Source organism: Trichosurus vulpecula, chromosome 1 (assembly GCF_011100635.1).
Source record: "Trichosurus vulpecula isolate mTriVul1 chromosome 1, mTriVul1.pri, whole genome shotgun sequence".
NCBI lineage: Eukaryota > Metazoa > Chordata > Mammalia > Diprotodontia > Phalangeridae > Trichosurus > Trichosurus vulpecula.
This window is the reverse complement of record NC_050573.1, coordinates 188,048,562-188,072,541: the sequence shown is the minus strand read 5'-3', so window position 1 is coordinate 188,072,541 and position 23,980 is coordinate 188,048,562.

Sequence of the window (23,980 nt, the reverse complement as noted above, 5' to 3'; positions counted from 1 at the left end):
CTCTGTCTCTCTCCTTTCTCTCTGTCTCTCTCTTTGTCTCTGTCTCTCTGTCTCTCTCTCCTCTGTCTGATTTCTATGGGACACATGTTGATGTATCAGCTAAAATAATTAATGCTATCTTAGGCAATATTAACAGAGCTATAGCACCCACATCAAAGGAAGTAATACATCTCAGTGTTCTTAGAGTTCATCCAATCCAGTCCAATTAAACCAACAATAGAGCCAGCCTGATTACTTCTGGACTATTGTGTTCAGTCCTGGAGGTCACATGTTCAAATGGACATTGACAAACTGGAGTGTGTCTGGGAGAGACAACACAGTTGTAAGAATATCTAAAACTATGTCACTGGTGAAATAAGGATGTTAAACCTAGAGAAAAGAAAATAGGTTGGGAGTGAGGGTGTACTTGCTTAATAGGTGCATTTAATTATCTGAAGGGTTTTAATGTGCAAGGACTTTCATGTAGACTTTCATGGAGTTCCTCTGTAGTGCAGATAGGAAGGCAGATTTCAGCTCATCATAAGAAAGAACATTTTACTATCCTTTTGGGAATGGGTAACCTCACAAAGTGTATCAATCTCCCCTGTACTTACTTTTCCCTCTGATGACCATGATCTGACGTCAGTTGATCTGTTATCAGTAAAAATTCTAACGTGAGTATGAAGATGTTGATTATCTCTCCGTGTGTATGAATTTTTGGAGCTCCTTGAAATTAAGTTAATTTAAAATGTGCTTTAATTACTAATGCACTGGGTCATTGACTTTAACAAAGTCACCAAGATGATCACAGTTACCTTAATTTGCTTCATTGAAAAAGTTTGGCTCAGTAAATGGAGCATTTTTCAAATAAAAAAAATAGACCTCTGCATTTGAATGTTTCAAGCACAACTACATAGGCTTTACAAAATAGCACCTAAAATATACATAAATTATTTTTTGGTTAGTATAATATGCTGTCCTTTACATTTGATGATAGCCCAGGTGATTGTATTGCTATGTAGATGCATGAAAGGAGGTGAAAAGACCGAAGCAAGCCTGGATTCTATTTGCAGCAATGCCACCAATGTTATGAAAATCAGATGCCATTTTTCCCATTGTAAAATTATGATTCCCTAAACATTTTAAGGGTTAATGAGATGATGCTTTAGGGGGCTATGAAATACCGGCAGGGATCAAGATTTTATGTATTTGTGCTACTGTGGCTAAAGTCAAACAGAAGAAAGATTGAAACCACTAGGTATCCCAAGCTCCAATATTGTTCCTACCTCAGAAATGGATTGGACTCTATGAAAGGTCCTCTACTGAGCAGGCATGACAGTGAGTCTTCACAGGACTAAAAGTAAATATGGGGAAGATCTATTAAGTAATTTGGACTTCTTGCCAATTTCGAAAACTTATCAGTCCCTATCCACTCCATATTAAGTGACACAATAGCTGTGACAAACATGCCAGTTCCCAAATTCTAGTCATTCTAAAAAGACACAACATGATAAGAGGCAAGAGCTACATGAGAACTAATATGGGATAGGGAGCAGGACCCTGGATCTAGAGTCAGGGGAACCTCACCTTGAACCTCATGCTCATCTCTCTAGTATTCCCTTTCTTCAGCTGTAAAAAATGAAATGGTTGGGCTAAATGAACTCTAAGCTTTCTTTTAGCTCTGCCTCCTGTCATCATAAAATCTGAGTTCTAGTCTTTGCCCTTTCCTAGGTCCTTGATATTGAGTAGGACATTTAATTCTCTGGGTCTCAGTTTCCTTATATGTAAGATGAGGATAGTAATACTTGGATTGTCTGAAGAAAGTTCTTTGTAAACTTTAAAGTAGTATATGATATGGGTTGTTATTGTTATGGTAGTTTTTTTTGAAAATCCCAAATAAACTTTTCTTTTGCTTGAATCTACCCCATCATTGACTTCCAACTGGTCTCGATTTTTTTTTCTCCTTCTGAATGAAAAATATGCAGAATCACACCTGGGCAATAGAAATGCCTCTTATTGCCATGGGACTGATTATCCTATCTCTGATCATAAAAACCCTGATTGTTAGTTACATCCATGATATACTGTGATGGAAATAGGATTTACCAAAGTATAATACCAAAGTTACCACCCCACCATCACTTCAATTCCCTGTAAATCATGATGCTGATTAATGTAAAAACAGCGATAATGACTTTAAATAGGAGCTCTGAAGTTGAACAGCTTCGTGCCAGCTCACTAAAAAGAGAGGAAAATGATTTGTGCACCATCATCCTTCCCAGCTCACTCCACAATCCTTTCTCACCCTCTCTGCTCAGCATCTCCACCTTTTCTGTTTTATACTGAGAGCACATCTCCATGTCAAAAGACAAGTAGAAAACTAAGGCAATTATTTTGATGAATCATGTCAAAATCCGGTTTCTCTCTCAATTATCTGCATATTTAATTTCTAAGTTAAAACTTGGTTATTTTAAAATTATTATTTGTATTATTTTAAAATTTATTTTTAGTTAACGTAAATCTATTTTTCTCTCTGAGCCACCTCTGCTGAAGGTCAAGACATTTTCCATTGGAAAATAACTTTTATTTTCTATTGGAAAAGAAGAAAAACAAAATCCTTGTAATAAATATGCATAGTCAAGCAGACATATTCCCTTCTTGGCCATGTCCAAAAATACCATATCTTGCTCTATACTCTCAGTCCATCACCTCTTTGTTGAATATCCTTTATTTTTTAGTGCTTCAAATAAACTCTTTTGTTGGTTGTCAGTAACATAGACAAGGAATGAGCAGGCACTCAACATGACAATCCTTTAACAGCAATCCTTAGACCATCGGATTTAAAAATAGAAGGGACTTTAGAGATAAAACACTATAATCAACAAACATTTATCGGGAGTGCTATGTTCAAGTGTTACTGGTTTTATTCCTTTTGATTTCCTCTTAGTGATTGAATAGAACAGCACTTTTAGGTTGAGTTCGCCCTGAGTAGTTGCACAGCATGAACAAATACCATGCTAAAGGCTTACTTATTTCTTGTCTTCTATGCCTAGCACTGTGGGGGAACACAACAGAGGTATAAATCTTAATCCTTTCTCTCATAGGACTTAAAATCTTGGTAGGAAAGTTAAGCATTTAAATAATATTACAAGACACTGTCTTCAGAGAGCTTAAGAGAGTAGTACAGACAATGGCTTTTCTCAGAGCTCAGAGAAGGAAGAGAGCAATCATCTAAACTTACTTGATTGAGGAAAGTGTTATAGAGGAAGCAGGATTGAGCTGGGCTTTGAAGGATGGATACAATTTATAGAGTCAAGGTGGACATGTCACAGAACTAGAAAAACATGAGCAAGGTAAAAGAGGTACGTTTGCCTTTGAGGTAATAGTGGGATGTTTAAGTAGAAAGGTTCTGTAGGCAGTCCGGGATGTCAAATAGAGCTCAGGCGGGAAAGAAAGACAGCCTAGACATGATATCTGATATGATTAGAATGAAAGAGATCCTCCAGGAGAAAGCATTCAAAGAGAATAAACAGAGGGGGAGAATACTCATAGTAAGTGGGTGTGAAGATGAAGTAGAAATAATAAAAAAGGAATGATTAGAGAGATGTAAGAAATGGCATTCTACCAGAGAAATGAAGGAAAAAGAGATTTTAAAGAAGTAGGAAGTGTCCAGCCATGTGAAATCTACAAAGAGGTCAAGGCATATTAAGAGAAAATACCTCTACATTTGACTAGAAAGACTACTTGTTGATGACCTTTGAGGGTGCTGTTGCAGGAGAGTGGTACAGACTGATGCTAGATTGAAAAGTGTTTGGAAAGGGAATGGGTAAGAAGGAAGCTATAGCAGAGGATATAGAATACTCATTTACAGTGAAATTTGGTAGTAAAGGAGGGAAAGATGATGGCATCATTAGAGGAGTCATTGGGGCCAGGAAAGGTTTTTGTAAAATAAAGGCTACTGGTGGGCATGCTTGAGGTACAAGAAAAAGACCCAGGAAAGAGTAAAAGCTTGAAAAATGATGCAGGGGAAAAGATAAGTGTGGTAGCGCTTTAGGAGTCAGGAAGTTCAACACGTTTCTCTCAAAGTGAGAAAAGGAAGCTAGAGCTGTAGTAAATGCCATTGTGCATTGAATTTAACAACAAATGTTGTCACTCTGAATTAAGAAGAGAGCATTCAAGCTGAAAATTTAAAAAAAAGTATGTTAGCTTTGACAATTTAGAAAGCAGCATGTGAATTTTCAATAGTATTTTCTTTAGAAGTAAAGCCATCAACACTCACTTCTCTCCTTTGACATATAGATAGAATCAAGTAAAATGACCAAATAGTTTGTTTTTGAGACTAGATCGTGTAATCTTCATTGCCCCTTTGCCCAGAAGGTCAGGAACTTAGGGTTAAAGACAGATGTTCAGGGTTTGATTCATTTTTTTTTAACTTATTTTCTCAGAGACACTGACAGAGTTCATTTCTAACCCTCTCTTGATGATTTCGATGACTTCTTTCTTGTATCATGTGCTTGCTTTTGCCCACATGAACCCTCAGTGAAAAAATTGTGCAGACATCATTTTAGAATATATGCATGAAGCAAATCAATGCAAGATTTCAGGGCAGAAATTTTGCTTTCTTGATTGGAATGATATGATGAAGTATGGATGCTCTCACACTCCTGGTTAATATTTAGTTATTTCTTAAATGTTTGTTTCCCGATTTACACAGTAGACATACAATTCAACAAACACTTATAAAACACTATCTATGTGAAAGGTACTGCCCAAGGTACTCAGGACACAAATTATAAAAAAAAAGAAAAAGAAAAACCAACAATTCCTGTTTTCAAGGAGCTTACATTTTTTCATTATAATTTTTTTATGAAGCAGAAAAGATAAAGGTGAGCAAGGGAATATATTCTTCCTTCCAGTGCCAGTGATTTTTTTAAAAAAAGTTAAAACCATAGTAATGAACTTCTGAAACTAGCAATCACAAAATAGTACTACTCAGTGCAGCAATTTGAGACTCATATGTTATTTAAAGAGTTAATTTTTCTGTAGTTATTCCACTAATAAGGTTTGCAAAGCTCTCACGGGTTCAGAATTTTTTAAAATTTATTTTTTGTCAGAAAGCTAATTATTTGAACTGCTTCTGAACTATTAGGTATAGGTTATTTATTTCATCAAGTTCATCTTTGCCCAATGTAGTTGGAATGACCGAAGCAACATTAGCTGTTCACTTCATGCTCAGCGGTCCCCTTCAACCTTTCCTTGAGGTTAACAAGAGCAGGCTTTTAAACAGGCCTCTCTCGTGACATCCTATAGAAATGATCCATAGGAGGTCACACCACATGTCACTAAAAGGTAATTTTCTCCAAGATTTGAAATAAGAACTTGGTTTGACCATTGACCTCGATATGAAAAGATATTCATGATCTTTTATTTTGGCACGTTGGTGCAAAAGCAGGGTTATTGTATGGGTACGCTTTGTTGCCATTTTATTACATCTCAAGGAAACAAAACCGCACCCCAAAATTCACTAATTCTTTATACGTAACCAATTTCCATTATAAGCACCTTTTCCCTCAGATAGATACCCCCATTAAAATACACATTTTTCTTAACTTCCAGACCAGTTCTTGATAATCTCAATGTTTTTACAATGGATTTTGTTGCATCTGATGCTGAGTTTTTGTACCTTTTCCTGGCTCATTTTGCCTATCAAGTATCCTCCGAACTCTCCACCACAATGACTTGCTAGACAGACCATGCTGAATATGTTGGTCCCAAGAAAACAGCACATCTCTGATAAGCTTCACTTCACCCAAACAGTAAGCCAGGACACACTATAGCGAGTTCAAATAATATCTGTGGATACAAACTCCAGGACTCTCTCTCTCCCACATGAAAGCAAGGCATCCTGTGAGTCCGTAATCCAGTAACCCACTCAATCAAACAAGGGATATATCCCCGACGCGTCTGTAGATGAAATGATTTCGAAAGCATAGTTGGGTGGGCTCCCCAGGAAAAAAGATTGATGACTGGCATCTGTGTCTGCGAGGTGGTCAGCAAGTGATCCAACCCCCCTCCCCCAACTCCCAGGGCTGTTGTCTGCCACTCTTCCTCTATACAAAGACAATTTGCTTTTCTTGTAGTAATGAAGAACAATGTTTAACAGACAAAGGGGCTTCTAGTTTATTATTGTGCTGTCTTTGACTAGCTCTAGATGCTGGGAAAAATGGTAATTCACAGTGTGAATGCTTCTTTTCCAGCCATACGGGTTATGGCTGAGCGTGTACATTGTATCTCGCAGATGCTACAATAGTGAACGCTGTGAGAACGAAGAAGCATGAATTATCGCTTTTTTTTTTTGCCAGCCCAGAAATTAGGAATTTTCTCACAATGAATTTTACATACGCGTTATGTGTACGTACATGGGATTCTTTAGAAACACACACTGCTGAGTTCAGATACGAGATGCATTTATAAATTAATATACAAAAGCTACAGTTATGTTATTGGAGCACCTGTGCTCTCCTGTTTTCTTCTGCAAACTGATACAAGACACAGGTGGTGCCTCATTAACTTATTTCATGCAAATAAAAACATATTGCATGATTTCTTCTCCTTAACTATATAATCACTGAAACGAGATCCTGATTAATGCAACAAACTTTGGGAGGGGAGCATTCAGAGGCCTTTGTGACTTACTCTATTCTGAAGGGATTTACACTCCATGTAAATCTGATTTAAATGGAAAAGTGGTGGAATGTGGCTTCTCCTTTTTAGCCTATGCAAAGATCCATATTCTCCCACCTACCTTACTCACTGTGCAGTGGTGGGGCACTCAGCTAGTACACAAGTGGGGGAAGGGAGCACCTAATGCCCATTAGAGATGAGGCTAGTGGAAGAGTACGGTAGGGAACATCTCCAATAAGCATGATAATATGTTTTGATTCAGTGTTCAGATAGTCTTATCAATGATTTCCAGAAAGTGACATTGATTTGCTTTGGGAACAATGAGGAGAAAATAGCAAATGTGCATCAGAATGTTTTTTCAGTTCTAAAATCATATTGGAAAATGTCCGAGCATTCCAACACAACCACAAACAGTACTGAGCTGTATTTATAGGGGATGGCAAATCCATTATTTTTTTAAAGGCTTTGGAGATATTATTTCTATGTTTTTAATTTATTGAATTAAAGCCAGATTTATTCAATTAAGATAATACACTTCAAGGTTAACTCCCATTTGCTGTTCACTTAGGCAAGCTATTGTACAGTTATGTAAATTTCGTGAACAGAGACACTACTGGAGTGTCTTAATTACAAGCAAAACGTGTCATTTAAATATGAATAAGTGAATAGTTGCCTGTATTTCCTGTTCACATTTTTCTATCTCCTTAAAGCCCAAGGGCTAACCTAGACATCCATATTGGGCCCTAAGCTTTTTCTTTTTCCTATGAAAGAAAAAAAAATAACAGCCCACCATTCATGTGATATATAAAGGAGGAGAAAAGAGATGAGAATGCCACAGTTTTTATAGTAATCTGTACTCTAATGAAAGTAATATCTGTGAAAAATGACCCCAGGGTGGGGGTGGGAATGCAAATTTTTCACCATTTTCCTCTTGTGAGTCCCAGCAATATTGCCATTGAAATGGAATTCAGCTCTATTTTTCAATGGGAATAAGGCTATTAGAATAGCTCTGGTACTTACATGCATTATGTGTATGTATGTGTGTGTGTGTATGAACACATTTGGCACTTTCGTGTAGCTTCTTAAATGCATGCCCATTTACACAGCCTCACGCTTAGAATCTTGAATCCTATAGCACTGAGATGAACATCTCCTATTTGTAACTTTCTAAATCCTTGTCGAAAGGGACTTTCAATTTAGATTTATAACTGTGCAACTGAAGTTGTATTTAGCAAAAGATCTCTCAGACTCCATCCTCTTCTAATTTTTGTGAACATGCTTTTCTATGTGTACTTGGACTTGTTGACAGAATATTGTTTTCAATTTTCCCTTATTTTTTTTTGGACTGTTTGTGTTTCTAAAAGTGGCCCAGAAAGAAATCTGGTCTTAATCACAGATAGAAGGGGATGAGGGACAATTAGTTAATGAAAACCATGCTTCAGTCCTGTGGACCAAGTTTCTAGCTCCTGTTCCTAAGTCCATAAGGCAGCCAGCCTGGAAAGAATATTCCCACCCGCCACCAATGTAGCTACTGCTCTCTCCCCCAGGAGTGAGAAGTTCACTATTCACTTCTGTGCTTGCATCATCTTTTCCAACATGTTCCCACTGATACATTAAAGGAATTAATTGCTCATAATGATCTCACCATCTGTTAACAGAGGTTCATACCTACAGGCTGGTGGCATGTGGTGGTTCTATTCAGGGATCAATAGGCAATGCTGGGGGAACGCTTTCCCACATTGCCTTCCATTGCATTCTGAAAAGGGGAGGAGAGCTCAGTGTTGGCCATCTGCTCCTTGTCTTTCTGTGAGAGACCTTGATGCAGCCCAGCACAGCTCTGATCTGACTCCAGTCTGATTGGAATGTGGCTGATCTGAGAGCCTCTCAAAGCTGTGAAAGTGAGTCAAAAGGAGATCCCCATTGTCCAGCATGGCTGAAAGAAAATGATCACTTTAAAATTCATAACTCCCAGGTGCCTGCCATCTATTCATGGGAAAAACCCTCTGAACTTCTCTTCATTAAAGAGAGAGAGGGGAGTCTTGCTAAAAAGAGAGAAAAGGAAGTAGTTTGTGGGAATGTGCAGGGGATTTTCAGGCTAAACAAATGAGGAATTTGGAATTTTTTTTTAACTTGTATTAAAAGGGCTGTGTAGAGAAGGGGAAGAGCTTGTAAAAAGCAGGGCCAGTGCGCAAAAGCCCTTTCCTGGGGGCACTGTACCAACATAGAAAGGGCTTTTCTTTCCCAGAGAAGATACATTCCCCCCAACCCCACCTCAACTCTAGCATTCATTTTTCCTTTCCTTACCTGTCAGTGAGACAGGGGCTTTGTTTCTTGCTTTGAATTTGTATATTGTCAGTCATCAGTCTTCCTTTTCTAGCTTCTGGAGTACAACTTAGGTTGGAAGGGAAACAGAGAGAGGACAGTTAGAGCTTACTTGAGCGATTTCTGGAAATGGCATGAAATCTGTAGGGCAGAGATCTATGAAGGTAAGTCCTGGCTCAAGAAAAAGGCTGTGGGATATTTGTGAGGAAAAGTGGTCTTGGCCTCAGTAGGTATCTAGGGAAGCAGGGAGTCTTGTTATCAGTGAGCCAACAACTTTCAAATGGTTCTCAGTGTGCTGCTGAGCACCAGATAGGTGTTGGGAAAGGAGACCAATGCCACAAGGAAAACCCCTACCCCTAAGGATGGAATATCTAATAGGTTCCAGGGTGGTGGATACAGCCACCTGGGGCGGTGGGCAGAGCTGTGGGGATTGCAGTCCAACAGGATCAAATAAATCTGCTTTATTTGATATTGGTGACAGGGGAATTTCTTTCCCTCTATGTTTCTCTGCCAACCCACTATCTCTTCCAATTAAAATGCTACTTCATCCTTCAAGGCCCAGCTCAATGCTAGTACCACCAAGAAGTCTTTCCTGTCCAATTCCCCCCAACCAAAAATGACTTTTTTTTCCTTTAAATTCTCTGGGCACTTTGTTTATACTTCTCATAAACTCTTTTGTGTCTTGTCCCCACTTACTAAACTTTAAGTGCTTTGAAGGTAGGAACTAGGTTATATTCATCATCATATCTACCTAGTACCTGATAATAACTCATATTTCTATAATAATAACCCATATTTTTCTAGCACCTTAAGTTTAACAAAGTGCTTTCTTTACAATGACCCGATGAGAAGGTAGTAAAGATGTTATTAACACCATTTTACAAATGAAGAAACCGAGGCACAGAGAACTTAAGTGTTTTACCCAGTGGTACTCTATGTAGTAGGCACTCACTAAATCCTGCTGGCTTTACTTGACCTAGGTCTTAAAAAGAAGTTGGGACAAGGAGAAAGAAAGAAAAGGGGAGACATGAATTAGTGGAAAGATGATTGATCTGAGTGCCAAGAGGCCCTCAAAATCATAGATTTAGAGCCAGAAGGGAATTTGGAGTTCATTGGATCCAAACCCCTCATCTTACAGTTTAGGAAACTGAGGCCCAGAGAGGTTAAATTACTTTCTCAAGACTCCATTAGTAGTGTCTGAGGCAGAACTCAAACCCATTTCTTCCTGACTGTAAGCCCAGTGCTCCATCTACTACACCGCAAGTTTTCTAGACCAACGAAATCACAAGTCCAGTCAATAACTGAACAAGCAATCCAGGTTCATAATGAAACTCAGGAAACACTCTTTTGGTAGCACAGTTTTAATTTCTTAACTTCGATAACTCTGGAAGAGAGAGTGAGGCTGACAACTGTGCAACTCTGCCTCACTTAAATCCATTTCACTCATAAGTCAAGGCATCACTCTTGGTGATGTCATTGGTCCTTTTTGAAAATGAAGAACAAACAACAATTTAACTTCTTATGCTACTGACCTGCCTCAAGGATTTCACCATGATGTCTCTACTGTGCTTTGAGATTCCAAGGACTGAACACTGTAGGAATCCTTCGCTGATATATAGAATTTAAAATTTCCATCCTTTTTTAAATGGTTCCTTTGATTTAAGGAACAGTCAGATTGGAGTCTAGTACCTCCAAAGCTAGGTTATCATAACGTGATATTACTACAGTGTAATTCAAAGGCGAAAGAGAGAGACTAAGTTCTAGCCTTGGTGAGTGGAATTAAATGATCCCTAAATAGGGAGAAATTCCTATAGTTAAAGGAAGAATGGCAGGACTTGATGTCAGAGGAGAGATCCCAGAATTGGAGCACTTTTGGAAGGAATAATGTTGCTGCTACCTTTTGTATGAGTATGCAAACCACAAGACTGGTTACTATCTTACTATCTTGCCTGGAGTTTCCAGTTCAGTTTTTTAGGGGAACAGGATTATATGATCTTGAAGGTCACATCTGGCTCTAAATCTATGCTCTAAGAATGTTTTCCTCATGGAAATGTCATGGGAGCATAAGTTTAGAGCTGGAAAGAACCTTAAAGGTCATGTAATCTAGCCTACTAATTTTACAGATGAGGAAAGTAAAGCCCAGCACAGCTGGGTCAAAGTCACCTGGATTTAGGGTCAGTACTATAATTCAAACCCAAGTCTCAATTCCATTGCACCATGCTGTCCTTTTGATTTTTAGGGACAATGGCAAAATAGAATTCTCTTATGAAGAAACAGGATACATTCTCCTTACAACTAGTTAAGCTAAAATATATTTAAACCTTCACATCTATGCCCATTTCAAAACCTTCTGGCTTATTATCAGTGGTGATTGATCATACTACTGGAATGCAATTAGCTATATTGAGGTCACTGGAGGAGGAGAATGAAGAAGGGTTCTAGCATCCTTTCAAGTAGCTTAGCCCAGCCTTGGAAAGCCAAGGGGAACCCAAATGAAGACTTTGACTGATAACTCTAGGGGAATGGACAGTGTGGGATGGAGGGGATTGGGATATCCAGAACACGGCCTACACTTCTACTCCTCCCTTCCTTTGGTCCTTTGGGACCTGGATGAAATCACCTCATTTCTTTGATTTCTTCTAGTCCTCAGTAGTTCAAGGTATAACAACAATCCTAATAAATCCTGTTTTCTTTGAACCAGGGTTGTCACAAGAAATGGAAGCATTCAAATAATTGAGTGAGACATGCCATATAATTGAAAGGTTATATCTTAAAGGCTTTCTCACATTTCTATCTTTTGTGTTCATCACACTTAATTTGGGAGTCCACTGAATATATGGGGGTTATTTCTGATTATAATTTGAGTTCCACAAATATCTAACAATTAACTACAGTATGGCAAAAGTGTCCTCTTTTATATAACTGCATTCAAGCAAAACTGTGGGTGAATCACATTTTTTCCAGAGATGGCTGGTTTAGAAACACTTCATTTTGTTGTATGATGGATTGTCATACACTAAGAGTATGTGTTATTACAGTAATAGTGTAATAGTTAACAAAAACTTACTTTGAGTCCCAGCTAAAATTCCACTTTTACAGGAAGCCTTTGCTGACCTTCTTTAATTCCAGAGCCTTCCCTCCATTGATGATTTCAAATTTAGCTGTAAATAGCTTGTTTGTACATGGTTGTCTGTACATTGTACAGCTCCCTTAGATTGTGAACTCCTCCAGGGCCTTTCTTTGTATCCCTAGCACTTAGCATAGCGCCTGAGACATAGTAGGCAGTATCTATTCACTCATCTACTGATCTTAGCTTACTTTTCCCTTGCTTCCAGACTTCTTTGTCAAGTGGCTAATATAAATACTTAAATATGTGATCTCTTCAGGATCTGTTTAAAGGAGATGAATCTTTTAGCAAGGAGAGCAATCTGCTTTGGAAGGTTGGATTTCCCTACACTGGGTTTTCTTTAAGTAGAGGCATACCAGTATGAAATAGGGGAAGGGGAGAGAATGAACATTTATTGAGTTTCAACTATGTGCCAGGCATTATGCTAAATCCTTTTACACTTATTGTCTCATGTGAACCTCATAATACCCCTGGAAGGTAGATGCTAGTATTATCCTCATTTTACAGTTGAGGAAACTAAGGCAGACAGGGGTTGACTTGCTGAAGGTCACACAGGTTAGTAAGTGTCTGAAGGTCCATTTGAACTCAAGGCTTCTTGACTCTGGCCAGGACTCTATGTATTGAACTGCCCAGCTTCCTCTCATTGGGAACTAAAATTCCCTGGATGAACTGGGCATTCAAGAATCCTACACGTATGATTTCAGAAATCTGTGTGGACTCTGGAACACTATACCACTAATAGCAGGGACATAATCAAATTGGGCATTTGATTAATCTATTAAATGTGTAAGTTACTTTTCTTCCTTTGATACAAAATAAGTGCCCCTACTCGTACCTTAGATGGTTGAAAGCCTGGTTTGGCCTCTGCTCTTTAATTTGGATGCCAACAATCATCCAAAACCCAGGATCCTCACAGTAAGCATTGCTAATGAGTGCAGTTCCTTTAAGAAGGCGGAATGTCAAAGACACCTGACCCTCCCTGCTTCCCCACCCCAGTCCAAACACAGCCCTAAATTCAAAGGCAATCCATTTCTTAGGACTTTTGCTGAAATGTACATTTGAGGTGAAGATAGGGGCTAGCCTTGTTATTGGCTGTGTTTTGATTTGTGAACTGTAGTCCACTAGATTTTGATTTTAAGTACGAGGTCCTAGGGAAGCTCTGAAGCCCAAAGGAGAGGGTGATTGGGAATGTGTTTGCATCCAGTTTCTTTCTTTCTTTCTTCCCTTTTTTTGTCTACCAGAACTAGCTGGTGATTGGAGAGCTATATCCCCTAAGCCTGTCCTTGTCCTTTATCCTTTTTCCCACGGATTGTTATTAAGGCAAGGAATACCCCTTCTTTTCTATTTGTAGATATATTCAGCTCCATTAAGGTTATTGTTGGAAACTTTTAGCTTCTTTTAATTATTGAGTTTCCAGAAATAGAACTTTCTTTTTAACTTATTAATGCTACTGCAATTATCTTAAATTTGCTCTGTCATCTGACTTTGAATTGTATGCTCACTATTGTAGGATGCAAAAATTTTAAGCAAAGAAATTAGAATAGCAACCTCCTCAATAAAAACACCAATACAGAAACTGACTCCCAAGCTCAAAACAATGAATCTCCAACAAAAACACTAAACCATTGAAAACCACTAAAAACAGTTCATATAGGAGATTCTGGTTTTTTTAATTGAAATATATGGGTATCTTTATCAATATGCATGTAGATATAAACGTACATATATACCTACACATATATGCTATGGATGGAAAGTAAAAGTTTTTTGGGGCAGAGAATTCATTTATTTCCCTTGAACAAATTAATCTTTTATAACCTGTATTACAAGAAGCAATTAAAAAAAAGAGGAAACAATCATGGGGGCCTTATTTGGGACTCTTTCGGGCTTGAGTTAACATTTGCACCAGTCAGAGATTTTCAATTAGTAGTGCCTTAGAAAACAGGGACCCCTGCCTTTGTCAGCGAGCGGGAGAAGAAGAAGAGCAAATAGATTGGAAATGGCCTTATAGCTCCAGCTCCTGGGAAAATGTAACAGGTGTTCCAGCTCAGCTGGGTGTGAGATTGATGAAAAAGGCCCACTCAGACTTTGCCCATAGAATTCCCCTTTCTAACCAGGGCTTCAAGGAGGAAGAAACTAATGACTTCATTACCATCTCAATTCTGGGAAATGCTTGGTCCAGACCTGAATCATGAAAGGAAAGGTATAGCACTCTGTGTGACCTTACAAGATCAAAATGTTATTTAGAGCAATTCCATTAGTCAGGGCTATAAACCTGAAAGAACACACCCTTTTGGGCTCACTCTTTGCCCATAAAATAAAAAAAAACAAAACAAAACAAAACAACACGCACAAAGATAGAAGGGGGGGAGGAAAGAAAAAAAAACATATTCTGCAGTCATTGTGCAGCATTATTTCCTCTGCTTTCTTTGAAAAGCCTCTACTTCCAGCACTTCTTCCCTTCATTCTGTGTTGTGACATATTGAATAGCTCTTGTCCCTTTCCCACTTCCAGTGGGTTATAATTGGGGGGTAAAGCTGAAGCCAAGAATGATGTCAAATTTTCAGGCAGTACAAGATGAAATAAATCTCTTCAGTCCTAATAGTACTTAACAGAACTAACAGTAGTAATTAACAGCCATTTTTATTAGATAATTACTTCTTTTATTAATCCAGAATGGGAAAAACATAGCATGTGAGAGATTGTCTCCTGTCCTATTCAGCCCTAAAAACAGTCCTTGAGAAGCTGTTTTTATTTTATTTTGCGTCGATATATCAACTAAAAAAAAACTCAGCCAGTGAGAAATATTGTTTCAGCCAATTTCTTGCTGTCCATTTGTCACTAGGTTGGGAGTAGTAATTTGTCCCCATGATCTTCCATTAGGATCATATTATTGGATCATAGATTTAGAGCTGGAATGAAACTTAGAGGTCACCCAGTCCAAACTCCTAATTTAACAGATGAAGAAACCGAAGTCCAGAGAGGTTAAATCAATCAATCAAGCAATGTGAATTTATTAAGTGCTTATTTATGCTTCAGGCACCATGTTAGGTTTTGAGGATACAAATATAAAAATAAGAAAATACCCAACATCAGTGTCACACAGCTATTCAGAGGCAAAGCAGGAATTTGAACCCAGGTTCTCCTGCTCCAAATCCAGCACTGGTTTCTACTATGAAACATACTTAAAAAAATAAAATAAAATACTGGGGCTCTCTACCTTCCCCAGGCTGAACCAGTGCATTGACTACTACATGGGCCTGATCCCATGATTGATCAACATGGGTGCTTAGACCTATTCTGTAAGTCCACCCCTCCTACAGAAACTTGGTGGCCCCCTGCTCCTGGGGGCTCAACATAATGATGCTGGATTTAGTGCCAACATCTAATTGGTTTATTCCACTGTAGGTCAGAACTCCCAAGCTCTAGCCATCCACTAGCCTCAGCCTCTTGCCGCCACCCCTGGCCATAAGCCATTCTTAACCCTAAGAAATCATCTTTTTTAGCTGAGATATTTTTAAAAATAAATTTTTATTGCTGTCATTTGCTTCTTTTTTAACATCGCTATAATTCCTACCCCTATGCTAGTGACAAATGGACAAAGAGTCAGTCACCTCATATGGCAAATAATATTTTTAAAGACCAAAAAGAAGAGAAAAATCAATATAATTGATTAATACATCAAAGAAGTCTGGAAATACGGGCAATGTTACACTGTAGTCATGGAGCTCCTCCTTCTGCAAAGGAGTATGGTGTGGGGTGTCTTCTCATATCTCTTCTTTCAAGTTGAGATGTTTCTTTGCAATTTTGCAACATTCATTTTTGGTGTGTGTGTGTGTATAGTTGCTTGGTTATTCTATTTACATGGTAGAAGTCATTATCCTTTGGCAAAGGAAGTGAGGGAGAGCAATACTGTGAGGAATCCTGATGATGTAAAAAAATGCTACCAGTAAAAACTTATTTAAAAAAAATTTGAGTAGCTGAACAAGATGATTTCTAGGGTCAAGAACAGGTGGCATAAAGAGGTGTAATGGCATATGCCTGTCAACCTTGCTATTAGAGAATGCTTCTCTGTATTCATCATATTGTTTTTTTCTTACATATTTTATTATATTTGTATGCCACAGTTTAGTTGTTCCCAATGACCTCACTTTATAGCTAAGGAAATTGAGACCCAGAGACATTAAGAGACTAGCTCAAGGTCACACAGTTAAGAAGCAGCAGAACCAGGCCCTCTGACTTTAAAACTAGGGTAGTTAACCTTCCATATGTTCTGCTTTCCAAACCAAAGGGATACATTTCAGAAAAACCACATCACACATTTTGGTAGAGAGCTGAGTGGGAAAAGAGTATAAAATTTAGCAACAGGAGGTTTGCGTCCTGGCTCTGCCATTTGCTACCTGTATGACCTGAGTAAGTTAATCAATCCATCAGTCAATCAATAAACATTTATTAAGACTCTACTATGTGTTAGTGACTGTGCTAAGCTCTGGGGTTACAAAAAGGGACAAAAGACAGTCCCGGCCCTCAAGAAGCTCCCATTCTATTGGTAGAGACAACATGCAAACAAATATATCAAAGCAAGCTATGTATAAGATAAATAGGAAATAATTAACAGAGGGAAGATGCTGGAATTAAGAGGGGTTGAGGATTTTGAGATGACTTAAAGACAGCTGGAGGTACAAGACTGGAGGTCATTTGATTTCTCTGGGTCTGAGTTTCCTCAGATGTAAAATGAGGAAGTTGGACAAAATAAATTTCTTGGACTATTCTGTTTGACCTTTACTATATGCTTCAATCGGGCAGCTAGGTGACGCATTGGATAGAGTGATGGGCCTGGAGTCAGGAAGATTCATCTTCCTGAGTTTGAATCCTGCCTCAGATACTTACTGGCTGTGTGACCTCGGCAAGTCGCTTAACCCTGTTTCCCTCAGTTTCCTCCTCTGTAAGATGAGCTGAAGAAGGAAATGACAAATTCCTCTGGTATCTTTGCAAAGAAAACCCCAAATGGGGTCAAGAAAGTTACACATGACTGAAAAATGATTGAATAAAAACAATATGCTTCAATCACTGTAAATTTCTGTTATTGTAGTTGATTATACGTGCATCTCATTCTCCCTGTTAGACTAGAAGCTTCTCGAGCTCAGGTACTCCGGTGTTTTTCATCATTTAATACCCAGTGCTTTGCACATGGAAGGAATTGAATGTGTTTTGTGAATTTAAGCAATATAATCCCCGACATTTATATAGCACTTGAAGGTTTACAAAGTGGCTTTACATCCATTCTCTCATTTGACCCTCAAGCCAACCCATGAGGTAGGTTCTCTACCTGCCATTTTTTTTGAGGAGGCTAAGGCTCAGAGGAGTTTGGTGACTCAGCCATGGTCCCACAGTCATGAAGTGTCAGAGTCTAGGTGTGGACACAGGTTTTTTTTTGATTCCAAGTCCAGCACTCTTACAGCTGTGCTATGCTTCTTTCCCAAATAAGACGAATTGTGTTTATATTGAGTAATGCTTTCTTAACGTAACTAATTCAATGGCAAGGATATTCTGTATTGACTATTAAATCATTCAATTAGAGGAACTTTAGCATCATCTCAGGAGGTATCAAACACATAGACCACCCACTGCATGTAGCCTACAACGCTGCCAAGCGTTGTCTGAACCAGATTAAAATATAATTAAGAAACAACTAACAAAATAAATAAAAATACAATGAAAATAGATAGTATGAATATGTGGTTATCTAAGTCAGTATGTGGTCCATAGGGATCTCTGTGTTTGGTTTAGTGGCCTCTGTTTCTATTTGAGTTTGACACCACTGATCTAGTTTAACCTCCCTTTCTCTTTAGAGGTTTAATAAATATTGTCTTTTTTTTTGAAAAAAATTGAGGTTGTAAAATAGTTTCTGGAGGGCCAGCCTTATAAACTCAAGCCATAATATGACAGACATCATCAAAACGATGACAGGCAATTTCAGCTGTCGTTGCGCCAGGGCTGGATGGGTAGCAGGAGGTTCCAACTTGGTATGATTTGATTCAAATCTGTTTAAAGGTATCAGAGACTTGTCTAAGACTAAGTAGATTAAAGTAGGTTTTGTGCTTCATTCTGACTCTGTCACCAACTTGGATAAGACATTTATGTTTTCCCGGTCTCAGTTTTCCAGCCTAGCAAATTGGGTTAGTGCTTTTCCCTAGTTCCCTAAGATGTAATGAGGAGTAATTAGAAAGAAAAAAAGGCTTTGAGATGCCTCTAGATGGGTACAAGACCAATACAAAATAAGGTATCATTTCTATACCAATCTCGTGGGGAGCTAATAAAAGTGGTCCCTATACTTGTGGACCTTAAAGGTAGAGACTGTTTAATTTTTGTCTTTGTATACCCAGCACCTAAGCTGGCACATGGCAGGAACTTAAGAAATCCTTGTAGCTTGATTAATTGCTAATAGTATGCTGTTTATTGTACGATACTCCATTCTCACTCTCAAGGTCTCTCTTGGGACCTTTGGAACTGATTGTGTGACATGGGAGACACTGGCACAGGACTGTCAAGCATGGTATGCCCACATCAGAGAAGGCGCTGTGCTCTATGAGCACAGCAGAATTGAAGTAACTCAAAAGAAACACTAGATGCCCAAATTTAGAGAATCCACTCCGAATGTTCACATGGACTATTTGTGCCCCTCCTGTGACAGAGCATTCCAAGCTCATATTGGTCTGATCAGTGACACTCAAACACATTGTAACTTGACTCTAACACAGTAATGTCATTTTGGTTCTTTTTGAGAATGGACAACAACCAACCAACTCCATTCATCTGAGAATGATTACCCTGATTTTCTTGTAGCAGTTTGTTGGATTGATCATAGCTTTTCAACAGTCCTGAGCTGGAAGGGACCTTAGCAATCATGTAGTACAACCCCTTCATTTTACAAGTATGAAAGAGCAGGGTGGGGTGGTATGGTGAGTGGATAGACCACTGAAAGACCCAAGTTCAAGTCTGACCTCAAATCCTTACTAGCTGTGTAGCTCAGGGCAAGTCACTGCTACATCTATTTGCCTCAGTGTTCTCATCTATAAAATGGGGATAATAATAACACCTCCCAGGGTTGCTATTATGATAAAATGAGATAAAGTTTGCAAAGCACTTTGCAAACATTAAAGCGCTAAGTGCTGTCTATCTATTATATATTATATAATATATAATAGAGTATATTACATATTGTAATCTATCTAGTTATCTGATTATTACTAATTATTGATACTATAAGTGAGGAATCTAAGACTCAGAAAGTTAAAACCACCAAGTTCACACAGATAGTTAACAGAAGGGTCAAGATTCAGACTCAGCTCATTCAATCAGTATCTTAATGATTGCTTATTGGGTCAGTTTATTACTGTTCCTATAAGCACTTATTAAGCACCTATTAGGTGCAAGTCACTATATAAAAACAATACAAACAAACAAAAGATAGACACTCTAAGCTATGAGGGCACCCAGAGGCCATTTAGCCCAACACATATCTGACCAGACAATTCCCTCTACGACATCCATAATGTGACATCATCCAGCCTTCAATTCAAGACTCCAAGTGAGGCATCCCAGTTTGAGTCAGCCTTAGCCCGTTTTGGGATTACTGTACTTGTTGGAAGGTTTTTCTGACATTAAATCCTAAACATTGTGCTCTGGAATGTTTATATATTGCTCTGGAACAAAGTAGAACATTTACCACATTGAGAATACTTGGAGATAGTTATTTTATCCTCTCTAAGTCTTCTCTTCTCGAAGTTCTTCTCATTTCCTTCAAGCCATCTAAAGACAGCATATCTTTACACCCATTACCATTCTAATTACTCTCCTTTGTGTGCTCTTTATCTTGTTAATGTCTGTCCCAAAATGTGGAACCTAGATCTAAACACTGTACTCTAGAGGTGACATGATCAAAGAAGAATACAATAGATTATTCTATAACTTGTCCTGGTCATAGTAGTTCACATTACTGTAGCCAAACAGCACATCTGGTTTGGTTTGGTTTGATTTTTAGCTGTCATGTTACTCTGTTGATTCATATTGAGTGTTCAGTCTCTGAAAACCCTCTTATCCTTTTCTACTAAAATAATCTACAAAACCTTCATACCTTTTCCTTTATGCTTTCTATTTTGCATTTGTGAGGTTGATGTTTTCATCTCAAGTTCTGGACTTTCCATTTATTGTAATTGTATTTCATTTTATCAGAGTTGGTTCATTCTTCTAGCCTATTGAGATTTTTTGGTTTTGACTCTGTTGTCTGACATATAACTTATCCCTACTAGCTTTGTGACAGCTGCAAATTGGAAATGCCCACCACATATGCTTTCATCTGTCATAGATAAAAATATTAGATAGTAAGAGGCACACCTTGTGGCACTCCAGTAGAGACTTGCTTCCGAATTGGCATATCATCAGTGACAATTTTTTGGATTCAGTCATTAAATCAGTCAATCCATCTAACTGTACTCTTCTCTAACTCATATCATTCCATCTTGTTTACAAAGATAGCATGAGAGACTTTGTCAAATGTTTTGTCCAAGTCTATAATAAACTACATCTACAGCATTACCATGAGCTATTAATCTAACAATCCTTTTGTAAATGTAAATGAGATTAGTTTGTCATGACCTATTTATTAAACAAAAAAATGTATTTTTAAAACTTAATATTGAACACCAACACATGAAATGAAATCTGTTTCTTTAATGTTTATGTTTATACTAATTAATTTCAATCTGTAAAGTATTATGATACCATTTCAGTCGCTCCCTCCAAATCCACAACAGAATTCTTTGCCCCTCCACTTTCTTTGACTTTTCCTTAGACTACTCCAAATGTTCATATGAACTATTTGACCTGTGGTAGAACCTTCTGAACTCCTATTGGTCTAATAAGCCACCGTCAGATGCACTATGACTATACTTTGATCCTAACATAGTGACATCATTTTGGTCCTCTTCACACACGAAGGACAACAACCAAATCTGTTTTTTTTTTTTTTTGCTTTAAAAAGTTTTTCAAGGATAATTGGCTCTTCATGTAAATTTTTACTTTATTTGCAATGGATGACTCTTTCTTTTTCACCTTCTCTCCTAAGCTAGAAACAATTCTTTTCTCCCTAATTTTCTCAGACTATTCTGCTTTACATTTCTTATATACTAAATAATTTTAAATTTGTATCATTAGAGTTGATTTGCGTATATTTCATTTCACCTACTGGACTGTAAGTTCCTTAAGGGAAGATATTTTGTTATTTTTCGATTTTGTATACCCAATATTTTTCCCAAAAGATGTACTAAATGTGTACTTGTGTTACAAATTCAAAATCAGTGTGAGCTAGATTTCACTGTAATAATCATCCTGTGGCATTTGAACAGATGTTGGCCAGGTGAGGATTATGGGCTCATATCCACCTGATAAAATGACTTTGTGAACAAAGACTGAGATCTCTTCATACTACATAGTGTCTCTCCCACAAGAGAACTGGAAAGCACTGAGTTTAAAGACCCTTAAAAAATAGCACTGGAGTACTGCACAGGTGGATAGTAGATTTTATTAAATTGGCAATATGGCTGGGGAAGCTGAGCAACACAAGGTAGAGATTTTAAACATGTCCAACAAGATATTTGCTTCATTTTGAAAATTTATTTGTGGTTAGTTTTTTTCTTCAAATCAACATTTTGTCTTTATAACTTTAACTATTAAATGAACATTTAATTACTGAAAGTTCCCAGTCCCATATGGGTTAGGGTAGTTTATTTTAAATTACATTTATAATCAGTTTTCCAGGAAGCACCTCCTCAAAAATCATCTGGGTAGGAGGTACAAATAATACTTATCAGGGGAATTCTGGCCATTCATTCCTTGTGGAGAGGTACGGTACCTTGGATCTCTCATAGATAAAATGAGATGAATAATGGCCAACTCCTACAGTGGCAAAGAAGAGACTCTTTTTCCCCTTATGTAAGCATTGGGGCACAAGGTACTGCTTCTCTGACCATTTTCCCTAAGGCTCAGTTATAAAGCCTGTGGTTTGACAATCTTTCCCTCACCTTGACTCTTAGAGTGTCAGATGGGCTGCATGGTTATTTTAAGACACAGTCTAGTGTCCACATTACTAACCCCACCATATCAGGAGGAATAGAGGTGGGGGGCCCAGTTTCCTGGGAAAATGAGTAAGTTTTCCCAAAGGGGGAAAGAATTGTCATGCTCATCATGTATGATTATGTTCACATGGACATGTCCAAGTTTTAAATGTGACCAAATTTCCATGATTAGTTTGCAACCTTAAATTCTACTAATATCCATTTTTCCTATTGAGGACTGTGCCTATCCCCCTACCCCCTCCCCAAAAAAGAAAGATTTGGAGTTTTAGAGCATAAAAGCAATTTCAAAACAATAAGAATAGTGGGGTTTTTATATCTAGTTACCCTTATTTGGCTATGCAAGCATGTTCTTTGCATGGTTATTTGCTTCTTCATTGTATATAGGGTTAGTGACATTTCAGAAGCCTGCTTTGCAAGCATACTCCTTATTTTTTTCCCCTAATGAACAAAGATTGGCATAAAGTGCATCGGGTCAAATTTTGAAGTTATAATTATGTAATAATTACTTATATCACTGTCATAGATCTCACAATTTGAAATCTTTAATGTGATTTCTATGTAGATAGGGTAGCATTTGAAACTTTGGGCCTATGCTAGAAGGGAATTGGGGTACTTTGTAATGAATGAAATTTCAAATAATAGAATTTCAATATTGCTAGGATTCTCCATAAAAACAAAACGTTAAGTAGAACTATTAGATCTCAGAAGTCACCTAGATTAACCTCTCTTGCTGTGAAAATAGTAATGATTTTTTATTTTTATTTTTTTACACTATACCAGTCAAGTAGACATTCATTCTCTTCTATACTTTCAATAATGGGAGCTCATTACTCTGAAACCTTTATGTTCCATTGTTTGGTACCTATAATTATTTCAAAAAGTTCTTCCTTACATTGAGTTAATTTCTCTCTCCCTTTAATTTCTAAGTACCAGTCCTAGTTCTACTCTTGAGGTCAGGGGTTCTAAAGCTTTGGTCCCTGCAGGAGTATGCTGGAGCTAGCTTGAACTGGCTCCTGGTAGCTGATTGTTAAAAGTTTCAATGTGAGCATTTACTCCTTGAAAATCAGCAAATGCTACAAATTAGTGCTTGATTTGCTGTCTTAGTGATTGTCTAGAAGAAAAACTGATAGAAAAATATTAGTAAAGCAGATTAAGCTTCAAAGTATTTCATGCATACATTTTTTTGAACAGCCGGTTGTTAAACGTTTACTAGTACACCACTGGGTCCACTTATCCTCAAGGAGTACATAGATAGATTTCGGCAGTTTTACCTCTAAATGAAATTTAGCATTTGGCTCAGCTGTGAATATAGGTAACAAACATCATTTAGAGAAGGAGTCCACAAACCATAGCCAAAGGGGTACATGATACAAAAAGAATAAGAACCCCAGCTTTAAAACAACTTTGAAAGTGTACTTCTTCATCCATGATAACTCATTTTGCTAAATATTTGCATGCAGCTGTCATCCAATCTAAATCTTTTCTGGGCTAAGTTCCCTTAACTCTTCCTTCTACAAAATTATTTCCTAAGCTCCCAATATCCTGATCACTTTCTTCTGGATGACACCTAGTTTGTCAACACTCCCCTGAAAGTATGATTCCCAGAACAAGATGCAGATGTGGTATGACCACATAGACCAACACAAAGAGGGACTCCCTTTATCATAAGCTTGATCATAATCCCATATGCTTCTATTAATGAAGAATAAGGTTACATGGATCGATTGTGATC